General features: G+C 41.4%; 1 protein-coding gene across 1 annotated transcript in view; it reads right to left on the reverse strand.

The window, feature by feature from the left end:
* Positions 1–19,608, reverse strand: part of LOC139314498 (peroxidasin-like) — a 125,115-nt gene that overhangs the window by 70,872 nt on the left and 34,635 nt on the right. The gene's annotated exons all lie outside the window — the stretch shown is intronic.

Here is a 19,608-nt window from a genome sequence, read left to right on the forward strand (position 1 = left end):
CCACTGGTTAATTGTTCTGTCAGGAAATTTCTCCTTAGTTGTAGGTTGTTACTCTCCTTGATTAGTTTCCATCCATTGCTTCTTGTCCTGCCTTCAGGTGCTTTGGAGAATAGGTTGATCCCCACTTCTTTGTGGCAGCCCCTCAGATATTGGACCAACTGCTCTCATGTCTCCCCTAGTCCTTCTTTTCATCAAAGTAGACCTACCAATTTCCTACAACTGTTCATGTTTTAGCCTCCAGTCCCTTAATCATCTTTGTTGCTCTTCTCTCCACTCTTTATAATCTCTCTCAACATCCTTTTTTTATACTGTGGTGACCAATGAAGGATTCTAGGTGAGCTCTTATTAAGTCTTTAGAGTGGTATTAATACCTCAACTGGATCTTGATTGTATCCTTCTGTTAAAGCAGTTTAGGATTGCATTGGCTTTTTTGGCTGCCACAGCACTCTGTTGGTTATCTTTGCATGCTGCCTGCATTCCGCGAACAGAGGGGTCGCCTACTTGTGCTGCCAGATTTCTCCCGTGCAACAATCAGGGGACATACAAGCCATGTGAAAAAACCGAAAGCAGAAGGAAAGGATCTACTCCCATTCGAACCCATCAAGATATTACAATGCGAACAAGCAATAAGTGGCAGATACAAAAGCAATAGCTTTCAAGCGACACGTAAGAAAGGAGAAATAACGCAAGTGATAATCTTCTCTCTACTTTTAAAACCAGACAAAGACAGCCCTATCGAAGGGCTTCCAAAAATTAATAGACTCGATCCGACCGAATCAACCCACATCTGACTGACGTTTCCTCCAACAGAGAAAGGTACATTCGGTTACAAACCGACACCGAGTCTAGGACGGCAATGGACACTAAGGTTAAAGGGCCCCGCGAGACAGTGGCCAACACGTGTCCTTGGGGAACAAAAAAATGTTTTCCGAACATTCCCGCCAGACCTAGAACCGAGACTTTCTCATGAAGCGAAACGGTTCATCGATCACGGGAGAGGCACAGATCATCCTCTTCGCAAAGCATCACGGTTGAAGCAAATGCAAATGAGGCTGCTCATCTCCCCGCCTCCCCGCTCAGTTTGAATGAGGTTTAACGCTTTGTTGGCGAGTAAAGACTCAGAGCGCCTAAAAGTGGGTGTGACGTCAGCTAAACGAGGCTTTTCCCCTTTGATAACGATGCGGAGGAAAAGTTATAGCCTCTTCTTTAAAAAAAAAACCTCACGTAGTTGATGTCAGTTTTGCACCCTGATTGTCACTTTAGGCGTGACTCCGCTTTGATCGCCCAGGTTTATCGCTCGCACAGCAGCCAACGGAGAAGGAACTGAGCGGGGAGGCGGGGCGATGAGCAGCCTCATTTGCATTGGCTTCGACCGTGATGCTTTGCGAGGAGGAAAGGCTGCGATTCTCCCGTGATGGATGCACCGTATCGCTTAGGGAGAAAGTCCCGGTTCTGCAACCGGCGGAAATGAAGCGTTGAAGAAAAGAAATTATGAAAAGCAGAAGAAAGAAATGAAACATAAAGTAGATGAATAGGAGAAAGTGAAATTACCATGGTTCGGAAGCATTGCAATGATAAAAATGAAAGTTTTACCAAAAATTAATTTTTTGTTTTGGATGATCCCCATTAAATTTTCGGATGAAGAATTAAAGCAAATACAGAGGCTGCTGGAGGTGTATTGTAAAAGAGCAAGAACAAGTAAAGCATTGTATGAACCGTTAAAAAAGGCTGGGCTGGGTCTTCCAAATGTTAGAAATTATTCAATTAAAGGTGGTCCCAGATATTATAGCAGTTACTAGATTTAATATTGAGGGATAGAGAGCTGAAAGAATGGAGGGAAATAGGTGATCCTGTAGAAACACGTTGGTTTAAAAAAGATATTTAAAAAATTGCCAGGAGGATTCATAATCCTTTTTTAAAAATTGGATAGAATTATGGAATAAATGGAGATACTGGCTAATGCCAGGAATTTCTCCTTTAACACTGGTGGTGGAAACGGAGAAATTCCCTAAGATTGAATTGAAAGAATGGATTGGTAAACTTAAAAAAAAAGTCAGATATATACATGGGAAGCCTGGAAGAACAAGTTAAAGCATATAACACAACTAAAGAATGCTTTAGCAGATATGAAATTAAATTGGTTGAATTTATTATTTGAATGTATTCCTAACAGACAGGAAGCAGCAGGTGAAGCTAAGCATCACATCAGATACCTGTACAATTAGCCCAGGGCCCCCCCAAGGCTGTGTGCTCTCTCCCCTTCTCTCTATATATACCAATGACTGCGTCTCTAACAATCCATCTGTTAAACTACTGAAGTTTGAAGATGACACAACAGTGATCGGTCTCATTCGAGAAATGATGAATCCACATGCAGCCGGGAGTTTGAACAACTAGCCTCGTGATGCAACCGGAACAATCTGGAACTGAACACACTCAAAACTGTAGAAATGGTGGACTTTAGGAGAAACCCTTCCATACTTCCACCTCTCACAATACTAGACAACACAGTATCAACAATAGAGACCTTCAAATTTCTAGGTTCTACCATCACAAGACCTAAAATGGACACCTAACATCAAAAACGTCATCAAAAAAGCACAACAAAGAATGTTTTTTCTGCACCAATTCAGAAAGCTCAAACTGCCCAAGGAGCTGCTGATCCAGTTCTACAGAGGAATTAATGAGACTGTCATCTGAACCTCTATAATTGTGTGGTTTGATTCTGCAACCCAACAAGACAGACACAGACTTCAGAGGATCATTAGAACTGCAGAAAAAATAATGGCTACCAACCTGCCTTCCATGGAGGACCTGTATACTGCCCGAGTCAAAAAGAGGGCTGGGAAAATATTTACAGACCCCTTGCATCCTGGACATAAATTGTTTCAACTCCTACCCTCAAAACGACGCTATATAGGGCACTGCACACCAGAACAACTAGACACAAGGACAGTTTTTTTCTGAATGCCATCACTCAGTTAAACAAATAATTCCCTTATCACTGTCAAACTAGTTACAAAGTGTGCATTGCTATTAATCTTCTCATCGTTCCTATCACCCATCTCCTCGCACTTACCACTGTAACCTTGTTGCTGGTATCCTTACAATTTATATTGACTGTTTCCCTAATATGATTTGATTATTTGTTCCCTATGTCTATCATTAAGTGTTGTACCTTATGATTCTTGACGAATGTATCTTTTCTTTTATGTACACCAAGAGCATATGCACCAAGACAAATTCCTTGTGTGTCCAATCATACTTGGCCAATAAAATTCTATTCTATTCTATTCTATTCTATTCTATTCTATTCTATTCTATTCTATTCTATTCTATTCTATTCTATTGTATTGTATTGTATTGTATTGTATTGTATTCTACTCTACTCTACTCTAGATAGACAATTAACAAAATTTGAAATTATTATAAAAGAATGTGAGGTGAATGAAGAATATATAGGTAAAGGAAGACTTGGGAAAATATATACAATATTAATTGAATTACAAGAGCATATAAACACATGTGGTGGGATTGTAATAGTGCACAAAAATATAGGACATGGTGTTTAGAGAAATTAGAGCACTTTTGAATGTAAATTTAGACATGTCTAAATTATTCTATTATTGTTCCTGATGGAACAACACACATATATGAAACAAAAAAAGAAATGGTTGTAAATTTGATAATGGCAGCTACATTAGTGATGGCTAAATATTGGGGACAAAATTGGGATAGTCAAGAAAATGAATGGTATAATGAAATTTGGAGTATGGCAACAAATGATAAATTAACAACAGAAATTAAATTTAAAAAAGGGATGATTAAAGCAAACAATTAAAATGAAATATGGGGGGTGTTGTTGGAAGGAAAGGGAATAAACCTAGTCAAGAATATATGTTTTGGAGGGGATAAGGGTAGAATTAGAATATATTGTATATCATTGCTGTTACAGAAGAAGAAATATAAGTGGGGGGGAAATGGCCTCCTGGGGTGGGGATACACGGTATTATTTGTAATTTTTTAATTCTTTTTTTGTATTTAGATTTAGATGTATATGTATATGTTTGTATTGTTTGCATTACTTGTATTTAAAATAAATAAAAAACCAACAAACCAACAAATATCCATGATCTTGATTGTATCCTTCTGTTAATGCAGTTTAGGATTGCGTTGGCTTTTTTGGCTGCTACAGCACTGTTGGTTATCTTTGCATGCTGCCTGCATTCCGCGAACAGAGGGGTCGCGTACTTGTGCAGCCAGGTTTCTCCCGTGCAACAATCAGGGGACATACAAGCCGTGCGAAAAAACCGAAAGCAGAAGGAAAGGATTTGCTCCCATTCGAACCCATCAAGATATTACAATGCGAACAAGCAATAAGTGGCAGATACAAAAGCAATAGCTTTCAAGCGACACGTAAGAAAGGAGAAATAACGCAAGTGATAATCTTCTCTCTACTTTTAAAACCAGACAAAGACAGCCCTATCGAAGGGCTTCCAAAAATTAATAGACTCGATCCGACCGAATCAACCCAAATCTGACTGCCGTTTCCTCCAACAGAGAAAGGTACATTCGGCTACAAACCGACACCGAGTCTAGGACGGCAATGGACACTAAGATTAAAGGGTCCCGCGAGACAGTGGCCAACACGTGTCCTTGGGGGAACAAAAAAATGTTTTCCGAACATTCCCGCCGGATCTAGAACGGAGACTTTCTCATGAAGCGAAACGGTTCATCGATCACGGGATCCTTCCTCTTCGCAAAGCATCACGGTTGAAGCAAATGCAAATGAGGCTGCTCATCTCCCCGCCTCCCCGCTCAGTTTGAATGAGGTTTAACGCTTTGTTGACGAGTAAAGACTCAGAGCGCCTAAAAGTGGGTGCAGAGTGACGTCAGCTAAACGAGGCTTTTCTCCTTTGATAACGATGCGGAGGAAAAGTTATGTTTCAAAAAAAAAAAACCTCACGTAGTTGATGTCAGTTTTGCACCCTGATTGTCACTTTAGGCGAGACTCCGCTTTGATCGCCCAGGTTTATCGCTAGCATAGCAGCCAACGGAGAAGGAACTGAGCGGGGAGGCGGGGCGATGAGCAGCCTCATTTGCATTGGCTTCGACCGTGATGCTTTGCGAGGAGGAAAGGCTGCGATTCTCCCGTGATCGATGCACCGTTTCGCTTCGTGGGAAAGTCCTGATTCTGCAACCGGCGGGAATGTTGGAAAAAGCCTTCTTGTTAACCCAGGGACACGTGTTTAGGCGCGGTCGCGCGGGACGCCTTGCATTCATGGTGGAGCCTGCAGCTGCCAGAAAAGCCACTGGACTCCCAGGCTGCATCAGAGCGAGATAGAATCAAGATCCCGTGAAGCGTTGAAGAAAAGAAATTATGAAAAGCAGAAGAAAGATATGAAACATAAAATAGATGAATAGGAGAAAGTGAAATTACCATGGTTCGGAAGCATTGCAATGATAAAAATGAAAGTTTTGCCAAAAATTAATTTTTTGTTTTGGATGATCCCCATTAAATTTTCGGAGAGGTTGCTGCAGGTGTATTGTAAAAGAGCAAGAACAAGTAAAGCATTGTATGAACGGTTAAAAAAGGCTGGGCTGGGTCTTCCAAATGTTAGAAATTATTGGGTAGCTAATCAATGAAAGATGGTCCCAGATCTTATAGCAGTTCCTAGATTTAATATTGAGGGATAGAGAGCTGAAAGAATGAAGGGAAATGGGTGATCCTATAGAAATACATTGGTTTAAAAAAGATATTTAAAAAATTGCCAGGAGGATTCATAATCCTTTTTTAAAAATTGGATAGAATTATGGAATAAATGGAGATACTGGCTAATGCCAGGAATTTCTCCTTTAACACTGGTGGTGGAAATCGAGAAATTCCCTAAGATTGAATTGAAAGAATGGATTGGTAAACTTAAAAAAAAAGTCAGATATATACATGGGAAGCCTGGAAGAACAAGTTAAAGCATAGAACACAACTAAAGAATGCTTTAGCAGATATAAAATTAAATTGGTTGAATTTATTATTTGAATGTATTCCTAACAGACAGGAAGCAGCAGGTGAAGCTAAGAATCACATCAGATACCTGTACAATTAGCCCAGGGCCCCCCCAAGGCTGTGTGCTCTCTCCCCTTCTCTCTATATATACCAATGACTGCGTCTCTAACAATCCATCTGTTAAACTACTGAAGTTTGAAGATGATGAATCCACATGCAGCCGGGAGTTTGAACAACTAGCCTCGTGATGCAACCGGAACAATCTGGAACTGAACACACTCAAAACTGTAGAAATGGTGGACTTTAGGAGAAACCCTTCCATACTTCCACCTCTCACAATACTAGATAACACAGTATCAACAGTCAGGGCCGGATTTTCCTATAGGCTAACTAGGCTTCAGCCTAGGGCCTCAAGATCAAGAGGGGCCTACACAGTGGTGGGATTCTGGGGGTTCTAGTGGGTTCGGCTGAACCCTTTGTTAAATTGCTGGCTTGCCCGCCCCTCGCCTCCCACCCGCGCGGCGCCAGCCTACCGTAGCCAGGGGTGGGCAATTGTGGCTCTTTTACAACCTGTGGCCTTCAACTCCCAGAATTCCTGAGACAGCCTAGCTTAGCTGTCTCAGGAATTCTGGAAGTTGAAGTCCACAGGTTGTAAAAGAGCCACAATTGCCCACCCCTTCCCTAGCCTGAGTTCCGCTGACTGGGATCCACGTGGGCTGCCACGTGGTTCCCCACCGGCTCCGGACGCAAGAGAGCAGGATGGAGAAAGCAGCTTCCACGCCTTCACTCACCCTCACTCTCTGTTCTGTTGGCTCGCCGGCCGTTCGCTTACCCCGCCCACTCCCAATCTATTGCTGCCTCCGATGGCTAGAGGAAAAAAAAACTTCAAATTCTTGCTGCGGGCCGCCCTAGAGCCAGTGGTGCAGCCAAACCCTTTGTTAAATTGCTGGCTTGCCCCGCCCCTCCGCACCACTATTTATTGCCAATAAATAGTGGTGGGCGAGGGGCAGGGGAGCCAGCAATTTAACAAAGGGTTCGGTGTTTTTTTTGTAATTTTATTGGCCCACGGAGCTTCAGCATAGGCTAATTGGCCTCCCGACTCTCAGCTGATTTGCTCTCAGCTGTTTTGCTCAGGGCTCTTCTGCTTCCTTGCAAAGAGTCCTGGAGCTGATTTTTTTTCCCCTAGCTATGCTGAAAAATGAAACTGAAACTGCTTTGCTGTTGCTGCAAGTTGGAAAATTAGGCAGGCAGATTTCTTTTCTTTTTCCTCACCAAAAAAGGTAGGTGCAAACAATGGGAAATTTAGGGAAAAAGAGGAGAGTTCAGGATTTTAAAACACAAAAGAAAAAAAGCTCTATTTAACTAGGGAATTGTAATAATTGAGATACTATTAATTGTATATTTCTGAAAGCAGAAATGGTTAAGTTGTGGTTTGGAGGAATATATGGGGGAAATTATTTGGTTTATTATTATTGGTAAATATAATTAATGGATTTGTAAGAAATTGGATTGCATGGAAATAATTGGAATATTCATGTTCATATTGATTAATATACAAAAAAGGTAGTTATATAATTAATTGATTTATATTAAAATGTTGAATTCATATTAAACAACTAATATTACATAATTAACCAATGTGAGGATGGATATAAAAATAGATGACAATGGGAAGGGGTATAATATAGAATAGAAGGGAAAAATTGAATTTGATTAAGATTAGAGATGAGGATGAAGGATAATATTGGTTTTTTACAAAAATAGATGAGGAATAAATATGGCAAAAAGGAAATATAGAAATTGTAAATTTAATTGAAATGACTAAACACTGTTTAAATTTGTGAACCGGCCAAATACTCTGTTCAAAGAAAATACATTGTATGTTTGTATGTGTGTTTCTAATTATTGCTATTTATTCATATTTGTTCTCTTTTATTCTTTAAAGTTTAACAATTCATTCTTTATCTTAATATCTTTATATTTGTTTGGGGTTGGCTTTCTTCCCTTTCATCTTTTTTATTGTACAGCAATCTTTCTCCTCAAACCTACCACCTCTCTCTTTTCTTTCCTTCTTACTTTCTCTTCCTCCCCCTCTTCGTCTCCTCCCTACTTCCTCTTCCTTTCTCCTTCTCCTCCTCTCTTCCTCCCTCTCTTACCCTCCCTCCTACTCTAATTTCCCTTCCCTTCCTTCATCCCTCTCTATTGCTGTATCCTTTTATGCATATGGACTACTCAGAGGACTGAAAAAGTTATTTCTGACTGGTCCTCGCACTTTTGACCAGTCCTCGAACTTACGACTGTCCTCACATTTTACGTTTTTGCCCTATCTTGTCACCATGGTGAAGAGAAGCAGTTGTGAAATGAGTGACATGGTTGTTAAGAAAGCTGCACGGGCATAAATATGAGGATGGTCATAAGTGTGAGGACCGGTCAAAAGGGCGAGGCCCAGTCAGAAATGGCTTTTTTCAGCCCTCTGAAAAAAGTCTATGCACATAGCCACGCCCACCCAGTCACATGACAAGCTACCTATGCCTACAGTCACGTGAACAGCTAGCCACGCCCACACAGCCACATGATTGCCAAGCCACACCCCCAACTAAGCCACGCCCACAGAACCTGTTGTTAAAAAAATTGAATCCCACCACTGGTGAAAGGGCCTCATAAGTGGAATAGCCTAGGGCCTCTTTTCATCTAAATCCGGCCCTGTCAACAGTAGAGACCTTCAAATTTCTAGGTTCTACCATCACAAGACCTAAAATGGACACCTAACATCAAAAACGTCATCAAAAAAGCACAACAAAGAATGTTCTTTCTGCACCAATTCAGAAAGCTCAAACTGCCCAAGGAGCTGCTGATAAATTAATGAGACTGTCATCTGAACCTCTATAATTGTGTGGTTTGATTCTGCAACCCAACAAGAAAGACACAGACTTCAGAGGATAATTAGAACTGCAGAAAAAACAATGGCTACCAACATGCCTTCCATGGAGGACCTGTATACTGCCCGAGTCAAAAAGAGGGCTGGGAAAATATTTATAGACCCCTCACATCCTGGATATAAACTATTTCATCACCTACCCTCAAAACGACGCTTTAGAGCACTGCACACCGGAACAACTAGACACAAGGACAGTTTTTTCCTGAATGCCATCACTCTGCTAAACAAATAATTCCCTCAACACCGTCAAACTAGTTACTAAGTCTGCATTACTATTAATCTTCTCATCGTTCCTATCTCCTCCCACTTACCACTGTAACCTTGTTGCTGGTATCCTTACAATTTATATTGACTGTTTCCCTAATATGATTTGATTATTTGTTCCCTATGTCTATCATTAAGTGTTGTACCTTATGATTCTTGACGAATGTATCTTTTGTTTTATGTACACCAAGAGCATATGCACCAAGACAAATTCCTTGTGTGTCCAATCACACTTGGCCAATAAAATTCTATTCTATTCTATTCTATTCTATTCTATTCTATTCTATTCTATTCTATTCTATTCTATTCTACTCTACTCTACTCTACTCTACTCTACTCTACTCTACTCTACTCTACTCTACTCTACTCTATTCCAATTAGAGAAATGGATAAAAGTGGAAGAAAGATTCAAGGAGAAAGACAGACAGTTAACAAAATTTGAAATTATTATAAAAGAATGTGAGGTGAATGAAAAATATATAGGTAAAGGAAGACTTGGGAAAATATATACAATATTAATTGAATTAGAAGAGCAGGCAAAATATTTAAAATTAATTTGGGAATCTGCTTTAGGAGAAATAAATGACAATGATTGGAAAAATATGTGGAATAGAAGAGTATATAAGAATATGTCAGAGTTAAGGAAAATGGATATAAAGTGATACAGAAGTGGTACTTATCACCACTTAAACTAAATCAAATAAATGGTAAATAGAGAAATATTTGTTGGAGGTACGGGGAACCAGTCGGAACATATAAACACATGTGGTGGGATTGTAATAGTGCACAAAAATATGGGACATGGTGTTTAGAGGAATTGGAAAGCACTTTTGAATGTAAATTTAGACATGTCTAAATTATTCTATTATTGTTCCTGATGGAACAACACACATAAATGAAACAAAAAAAGAAATGGTTGTAAATTTGATAATGGCAGCTACATTAGTGATGGCTAAATATTGGAAAATATTTATTTATTGGAAAATGAAATATGGGGGGTGTTGGTGGAAGGCAAAGGGAATAAACCTAATCAAGAATATATGTTGTTTTGGAGGGGATAAGGGCAGAATTAGAACATATTGTATATGTTTTAGCTGTTACAGAAGAAGAAATATAAGTAGGGGGGGAAATGGCCTCCTGGGGTGGGGGTCCATGGTATTATTATTCTTTTTTTGTATTTAGATGTATATGTATATGTTTGTATAGTTTGCATTACTTGTATTTAAAATAAATAAAAAACCAACAAACCAACAAATATCCATGATTGTTCCTTGCACCAATAGGAAAAGCAAATGAGAGATATTTAAGGACATATTCCATTGATAAACCTACCCCAGCCAGTGCTCCCCTTTGGGATCCAGCCAAATGCAAAGAGGCAGGACAATGCCTAGATCAGGGGTGCCAAACTTAAGGCCCGGGTGCCAGATCCGGCCAGTGATGTGGGGCCATCCTGGAAAATGTAAGGGGCCGACCCGTGTTGCTTCCGCCTGGTCTACCCAATGCAAAGTGGAAACATGCCAGCAGTTTGGGGAGTGGTGTCAAGATGGCCACGCCTGCTCGCCTCCCCCATCCCCATCAACCACAGCCCTGATGTGGTCAATGAAATTAAATTTGAAAGCCCTGCCCTAGAATATCTGCCCTAGGTCAGCTGCAGCAGCGGCCCTCAACCATTTGGGCACCAGGCACCAACCGGTTTGTGGACCAGAGGTGGTGTGGTTTTGTGTGCTGCTTGCCTGTAGCTTGTTTGTGTGGCCAGGTGTCGGTCCATAGACAGGGAGGTCAGGGGGTCCTTTCTCAGCCATCCAGATATTATAAGGTAGACGAGCAACAAATTAGCACACACGCACCGAAACACTGTCACTCCTAAACGTAGTAAAAAAATTTGAAACCCATCCCTGGTTAGTAGGACAAAACAAAACAATTAACCAGTGAATATAGAATAGAATAACAAGGTTGGAAGGAATCTTGGAGGTCTTCTAGTCCAAGCCCCTGCTTAGGCAGGAAACCCCGTACAATTTCAGACAAATGGTTCTCCAATCTCTTCTTTAAAACTTCCAGTGTTGGAGCATTCAGAGGCAAGTCGTTCCACTGGTTAATTGTTCTGTCAGGAAATTTCTCCTTAGTTCTAGGTTGTTACTCTCCTTGATTAGTTTCCATCCATTGCTTCTTGTCCTGCCTTCAGGTGCTTTGGAGAATAGGTTGATCCCCACTTCTTTGTGGCAGCCCCTCAGATATTGGACCAACTGCTCTCATGTCTCCCCTAGTCCTTCTTTTCATCAAAGTAGACCTACCAATTTCCTACAACTGTTCATGTTTTAGCCTCCAGTCCCCTAATCATCTTTCTTGCTCTTCTCTCCACTCTTTATAATCTCTCTCAACATCCTTTTTTTATACTGTGGTGACCAATGAAGGATTCTAGGTGAGCTCTTACTAAGTCTTTAGAGTGGTATTAATACCTCAACTGGATCTTGATTGTATCCTTCTGTTAATGCAGTTTAGGATTGCATTGGCTTTTTTGGCTGCCACAGCACTCTGTTGGTTATCTTTGCATGCTGCCTGCATTCCGCGAACAGAGGGGTCGCGTACTTGTGCAGCCAGGTTTCTCCCGTGCAACAATCAGGGGACATACAAGCCGTGCGAAAAAACCGAAAGCAGAAGGAAAGGATTTACTCCCATTCGAACCCATCAAGATATTACAATGCGAACAAGCAATAAGTGGCAGATACAAAAGCAATCGCTTTCAAGCGACACGTAAGAAGGGAGAAATAACGCAACTGGTGACCTTCTCCCTACTTTTAGAACCAGATAAAGACAGCCCTACCGAAGGGCTTCCAAAAATTAAATAGACTCGATCCGACCGATAAGTCAACCCATTAGTGACCGCCGTTTCCTCCGACAGAGAAAGGTAGAAGAGATTACAAACAGACACCGAGTCTAGGACGGCAATGGACACTAAGGTTAAAGGGCCCCGCGAGACAGTGGCCAACACGTGTCCTTGGGGGAACAAAAAAATGTTTTCCGAACATTCCCGCCGGATCTAGAACGGAGACTTTCTCATGAAGCGAAACGGTTCATCGATCACGGGAGATGCACAGATCATCCTCTTCGCAAAGCATCACGGTTGAAGCAAATGCAAATGAGGCTGCTCATCTCCCCGCCTCCCCGCTCAGTTTGAATGAGCTTTAATGCTTTGTTGCGAGTAAAGACTCAGAGCGCCTAAAAGTGGGTGCAGAGTGACGTCAGCTAAACGAGGCTTTTCTCCTTTGATAACGATGCGGAGGAAAAGTTATAGCCGCTTCTTTAAAAAAAAAACCTCATGTAGCTGACGTCAGTTTTGCATCCTGATTGTCACTTTAGGCGAGACTCCGCTTTGATCGTCCAGGTTAATAGTTAGCATAGCAGCCAACGGAGAACGAACTGAGCAGGGAGGCGGGGCGATGAGCAGCATCATTTGCATTGGCTTCGACCGTGATGCTTTGCGAGGAGGAAAGGCTGCGATTCTGCCGAGATGGACGCACCTTTTCGCTTCGTGGGAAAGTCCCTGATTCTGCAACCGGCGGGAATGTTGGAAAAAGCCTTCTTGTTAACCCAGGGACACGTGTTTAGGCGCGGTCGCGCGGGACGCCTTGCATTCATGGTGGAGCCCGCAGCTGCCAGAAAAGCCACTGGACTCCCAGGCTGCATCAAAGCGAGATAGAAGCGTTGAAGAAAAGAAATGATGAAAAGCAGAAGAAAGATATGAAACATAAAATAGATGAATAGGAGAAAGTGAAATTATCATGGTTCGGAAGCATTGCAAGGATAAAAATGAAAGTTTTGCCAAAAATTAATTTTTTGTTTTCGATGATCCCCATTAAATTTTCGGATGAAGAATTAAAGCAAATACAGAGGTTGCTGGAGGTGTATTGTAAAAGAGCAAGAACAAGTAAAGCATTGTATGAACCGTTAAAAAAGGCTGGGCTGGGTCTTCCAAATGTTAGAAATTATTCAATGAAAGGTGGTCCCAGATATTATAGCAATTACTAGATTTAATATTGAGGGATAGAGAGCTGAAAGAATGAAGGGGAATGGGTGATCCTATAGAAATACATTGGTTTAAAAAAGATATTTAAAAAATTGCCAGGAGGATTCATAATCCTTTTTTTAAAATTGGATAGAATTATGGAATAAATGAAGATACTGGCTAATGCCAGGAATTTCTCCTTTAACACTGGTGATGGAAATGGAGAAATTCCCTAAGATGGAATTGAAAGAATGGATTGGTAAACTTAAAAAAAAATCAGATATATACATGGGGAGCCTGGAAGAACAAGTTAAAGCATATAACACAACTAAAGAATGCTTTAGCAGATATGAAATTAAATTGGTTGAATTTATTATTTGAATGTATTGCTAACAGACAGGGCCGGATTTAGATTGAAAGAGGCCCTAGGCTATTCCACTTATGAGGCCCTTTCACCAGTGGTGGGATTCAATTTTTTAACAACAGGTTCTGTGGGTGTGGCTTAGTAGGGGGTGTGGCTTGGCAATCATGTGACTGGGTGGGCGTGGCTAGCTCATCACGTGACTGGGTGGGCGTGGGTAGCTCATCATGTGACCGGGTAGGCGTGGCTATGTGCATAGACTTTTTTCAGAGGGCTGAAAAAAGTCATTTCTGACTGGGCCTCGCACTTTTGACCGGTCCTCACACTTATGACCATCCTCACATTTATGCCCGTGCAGCTTTCTTAACAACCATGTCACTCATTTCACAACTGCTTCTCTTCACCATGGTGACAAGATAGGGCAAAAATGTAAAATGTGAGGACAGTCGTAAGTTCGAGGACTGGTCAAAAGTGCGAGGACCAGTCAGAAATAACTTTTTCAGCCCTCTGATAGTCCATATGCATAAAAGGATACAGCAATAGAGAGGGATGAAGGAAGGGAAGGGAAATTAGAGTAGGAGGGAGGGTAAGAGAGGGAGGAAGAGAGGAGGAGAAGGAGAAAGGAAGAGGAAGTAGGGAGGAGAAGAAGAGGGGGAGGAAGAGAAAGTAAGAAGGAAAGAAAAGAGAGGTGGTAGGTTTGAGGAGAAAGATTGCTGTACAATAAAAAAGATGAAAGGGAAGAAAGCCAACCCCAAACAAATATAAAGATATTAAGATAAAGAATGAATTGTTAAACTTTAAAGAATAAAAGAGAACAAATATGAATAAATAACAATAATTAGAAACACACATACAAACATACAATGTATTTTCTTTGAACAGAGTATTTGGCCGGTTCACAAATTTAAACAGTGTTTAGTCATTTCAATTAAATTTACAATTTCTATATTTCCTTTTTGCCATATTTATTCATCTATTTTTGTAAAAAACCAATATTACCCTCATCCTCATCTCTAATCTTAATCAAATTCAATTTTTCCCTTCTATTCTATATTATACCCCTTCCCATTGTCATCTATTTTTATATCCATCCCCACATTGGTTAATTATGTAATATTAGAGTTGTTTAATATGAATTCAACATTTTAATATATATCAATTAGTTATATAACTACCTTTTTTGTATATTAATCAATATGAACATGAATATTCCAATTATTTCCATGCAATCCAATTTCTTACAAATCCATTAATTATATTTACCAATAATAATAAACCAAATAATTTCCCCCATATATTCCTCCAAACCACAACTTAACCATTTCTGCTTTCAACACAATATACAATTAATAGTATCTCAATTATTACAATTCCCTAGTTAAATAGAGCTTTTTTTCTTTTGTGTTTTAAAATCTCCTCTTTTTCCCTAAATTTCCTGTTGTTTGCACCTACCTTTTTTGGTGAGGAAAAAGAAATCTGCCTGCCTAATTTTCCAACGTGCAAAGCCAACAGCCTGATTTACTTTCTCTTTCGTTTTTCAGTATAGCTAGGGGGGAAAAATCAGCACTCTTTGCAAGCAAGGAGCAGATTCGTGAGCAAAACAGCTGAGAGCAAATCAGCTGGGGGTCGGGAACCGATCTAAGCAAGGGCTAATTAGCCTATGCTGAAGCTCCGGGGGCCAATAAAATTACAAAAAAAACACCGAACCCTTTGTTAAATTGCTGGCTCCCCCGCCCCTCGCCCACCACTATTTATTGGCAATAAATAGTGGTGCAGAGGGGCGGGGCAAGCCAGCAATTTAACAAAGGGTTTGGCTGCACCACTGGCTCTAGGGCGGCCCGCAGCAAGAATTTGAAGTTTTTTTTTCCTCTAGCCATCGGAGGCAGCAATAGATTGGGAGTGGGCGGGGTAAGCGAACGGCCGGCGATCCAACAGAACAGAGAGTGAGGGTGAGTGAAGGCATGGAAGCTGCTTTCTCCATCCTGCTCTCTTGCATCCGGAGCCAGTGGGGAACCACGTGGCAGCCCACGTGGATCCCAGGCAGCGGAACTCAGGCTAGGGAAGGGGTGGGCAATTGTGGCTCTTTTACAACCTGTGGCCTTCAACTCCCAGAATTCCTCAGACAGCCAAGCTGTTGCGAGCGTTAACAAGCCCTTTCACTAATGAGTTTCATTTTCCGCACTCAGGCCATTCTTTTTAAATGGAGCTAAAGTACAGTACTTGCATTTCTTTGTTCTCCTGATTTGCTCTGCCAGCATCCAAGATCGAAGTTTCTTATAATCCTTAAAATTGCATTGCTGGTGTGGTCGTGGCGCTTCGTTCTGCATAAAGCAGACTTGTCCCGGTTCCGGAGCACTGAAGGGCTTTCAGGGAGCTCTCACCCTGCAAACCCCAGGCTTAAAAAAAAAAAACCTGGGGGTCTAGGGGAGCTCTACCCAGACCCTTCTGCTCTTCTCTCCACCTTTTTCCCTGGGGGGGGAGTTTCAAGCCGCTAGACAGCTGGTTTTTGCTGTTCTAGCGGCTAATGGAATCACAGGGCTGGAGCTCCTAAAGGGGTGTCCATCGGCGTTCGCGGAGCCACAGGAAGTCCCAATGACTGCATCTCTAACAATCCATCTGTTAAACTACTGAAGTTTGAAGATGACACAACAGTGATCGGTCTCATTCGAGATAATGATGAATCCGCATGCAGGCGGGAGGTTGAACAACTAGCCTCCCGTCTGCATGCGGATTCATCATTATCTCGAATGAGACCGATCACTGTTGTGTCATCTTCAAAGCGACCAGAACAACCTGGCACTGAACACACTCAAAACCGTAGAAATGGTGGTGGACTTTAGGAGAAACCCTTCAAATACTTCTACCTTTTACAATATTAGACAACACAGTATCAACAGTAGAGACCTTCAAATTTCTAGGTTCTACCATCTCAAGACCTAAAATGGACACGTAACATCAAAAACGTCATCAAAAAAGCACAACAAAAATGTTCTTTCTGCACCAACTCAGAAAGCTCAAACTGCCCAAGGAGCTGCTGATAAATTAATGAGACTGTCATCTGAACCTCTATAATTGTGTGGTTTGATTCTGCAACCCAACAAGACAGACACAGACTTCAGAGGATAATTAGAACTGCAGAAAAAACAATGGCTACCAACCTGCCTTCCATGGAGGACCTGTATACTGCACGAGTCAAAAAGAGGGCTGGGAAAATATTAACAGACCCCTCGCAACCTGGACATAAACTATTTCAACTCCTACCCTCAAAAAAACACTATAGGGCACAGCACACCAGAACAACTAGACACAAGGACAGTTTTTTCCTGGATGCCATCATTCTGTTAAACAAATAATTCCCTCAACACTGTCAAACTAGTTACTAAATTTGCATTACTATTAATCTTCTCATCGTTCCTATCACCCATCTCCTCCCACTTACCACTGTAACCTTGTTGCTGGTATCCTTACAATTTATATTGACTGTTTCCCTAATATGATTTGATTATTTGTTCCCTATGTCTATCATTAAGTGTTGTACCTTATGATTCTTGATGAATGTATCTTTTCTTTTATGTACACCAAGAGCATATGCACCAAGACAAATTCCTTGTGTGTCCAATCACACTTGGCCAATAAAATTCTATTCTATTCTATTCTATTCTACTACTCTACTCTACTCTACTCTACTCTACTCTACTCTACTCTACTCTACTCTACTCTACTCTACTCTACTCCAATTAGAGAAATGGATAAAAGTGGAAGAAAGATTCAAGGAGATAGACAATTAACAAAATTTGAAATTATTATAAAAGAATGTAAGGTGAATGAAGAATATATAGGTAAAGGAAGACTTGGGAAAATATATACAATATTAATTGAATTAGAAGAGCAGGCAAAATATTTAAAATTAATTTGGGAATCAGATTTAGGAGAAATAAATGACAATGATTGGAAAAATATTTGGAATAGAAGAGTATATAAGAATATGTCAGAGTTAAGGAAATTGGACATAATGATTGTAAATTTGATAATGGCAGCTACATTAGTGATGGCTAAATATTGGAAAATATTTATTTATTGGAAAATGAAATATGGGGGGTGTTGGTGGAAGGCAAAGGGAATAAACCTAATCAAGAATATATGTTGTTTTGGAGGGGATAAGGGCAGAATTAGAACATATTGTATATGTTTTAGCTGTTACAGAAGAAGAAATATAAGTAGGGGGGGAAATGGCCTCCTGGGGTGGGGGTACATGGTATTATTTGTAATTTTTTTATTCTTTTTTTGTATTTAGATTTAGATGTATATGTATATGTTTGTATTGTTTGCATTACTTGTATTTAAAATAAATAAAAAACCAACAAACCAACAAATATCCATGATTGTTCCTTGCACCAATAGGAAAAGCAAATGGGAGATATTTAAGGACATATTCCATTGATAAACCTGCCCCAGCCAGTGCTCCCCTTTGGGATCCAGCCAAATGCAAAGAGGCAGGACAATGCCTAGATCAGAGGTGCCAAACTTAAGGCCTGGGTGCCAGATCCGGCCAGTGATGTGGGGCCATCCTGGAAAATGTAAGGGGCCGACCCGTGTTGCTTCCGCCTGTCTACCCAATGTAAAGTGGAAACATGCCAGCAGTTTGGGGAGTGGTGTCAAGATGGCCACGCCTGCTCGCCTCCACCATCCCCATCAACCACAGCCCTGATGTGGTCAATGAAATTAAATTTGACAGCCCTGCCCTAGAATATCTGCCCTAGGTCCGCTGCAGCAGCAGCCCTCAACCATTTGGGCACCAGGCACCAACCGGTTTGTGGACCAGAGGTGGTGTGGTTTTGTGTGCTGCTTGCCTGTAGCTTGTTTGTGTGGCCAGGTGTTGGTCCATAGACAGGGAGGTCAGGGGGTCCTTTCTCAGCCATCGATATTATAAGGGAACGAGCAACAAATTAGCACACACGCACCGAAACACTGTCACTCCTAAACGTAGTAAAAAAATTAAAACCCATCCCTGGTTAGTAGGACTTTATACTGCCTTGGGAAGACCACACTTGGAATACTGCGGCCAGTTTTCGTTGCCACGATGGAAAAAACAATGTTGAGACTTTAGAAAGAGTGCAGAGAAGAGCAACCAAGATGATTAAGGGCTTTGCGGGATAAATTGTATGATGAATGTGTAAATCAGATACGCCAGTTGCGCCCCTTTCTGGACCGGGACTCCCTACGCACGGTCACTCAAGCACTCGTCACTTCTCGTCTGGACTATTGTAACGCTTTCTACATGGGGCTCCCCTTGGGGTACACCCGGAGGCTCCAACTGGTGCAGAATGCGGCTGCGCGGGGGATTATGGGAGCGACGGGGCGCTCCCATGTGACTCCTCTCCTGCGCGAGCTGCATTGGCTTCCGGTGGACTTCCGGGTGCGCTTCAAGGTGTTGGTGATCACCTTTAAAGTGCTCCATGGCTTAGGGCCAGGGTACTTACGGGACCGCCTTCTGCCACCAATAGCCTCCCAGCGGCCGGTTCGCTCCCACAGAGAGGGCCTCCTCAGGGTGCCGTCGGCCAGACAATGCCGACTGACGACCCCCAGGAGGAGAGCCTTCTCTGTGGTGGCACCTACCCTCTGGAACAATCTACCCCCAGAGATATGAGTGATCTCCGACCTCCGGACTTTTCGTCGAGCCCTAAAAGCTTATTTTTTTCAGTTAGCCGGTCTGTCTTGATTTTTAGGGTTAGTTTTAAAATTTTAATATTGATTTTAATTGACAAGTTTTAAATCATGGCCCAAATTTATAAATTATTTTAACTTTATTTTTAACTGTGATGTTATGTATAGATGTTTTTATCTTGGCTGTTCACTGCCCTGAGTCCAAAAGGAGAAGGGCGGTATAGAAATTTGAATAATAAATAATAAATAAATAAAAGAACCTCGGTATTTCTAGCCTAATAAGGAAAAGGATTAGGAGTGACATAATTGTCTTCCAGTATTTGAGGGGCTGCCACAAGAGAGGGGGGGGGTGTCAATCTATTTCCCAAAGCACC

This window comes from Pituophis catenifer, unplaced genomic scaffold, assembly GCF_029215685.1.
Source record: "Pituophis catenifer annectens isolate HBS135680 unplaced genomic scaffold, rPitCat1.0.hap2 SCAF_3, whole genome shotgun sequence".
NCBI classification, from domain to species: Eukaryota; Metazoa; Chordata; class Lepidosauria; order Squamata; family Colubridae; genus Pituophis; species Pituophis catenifer.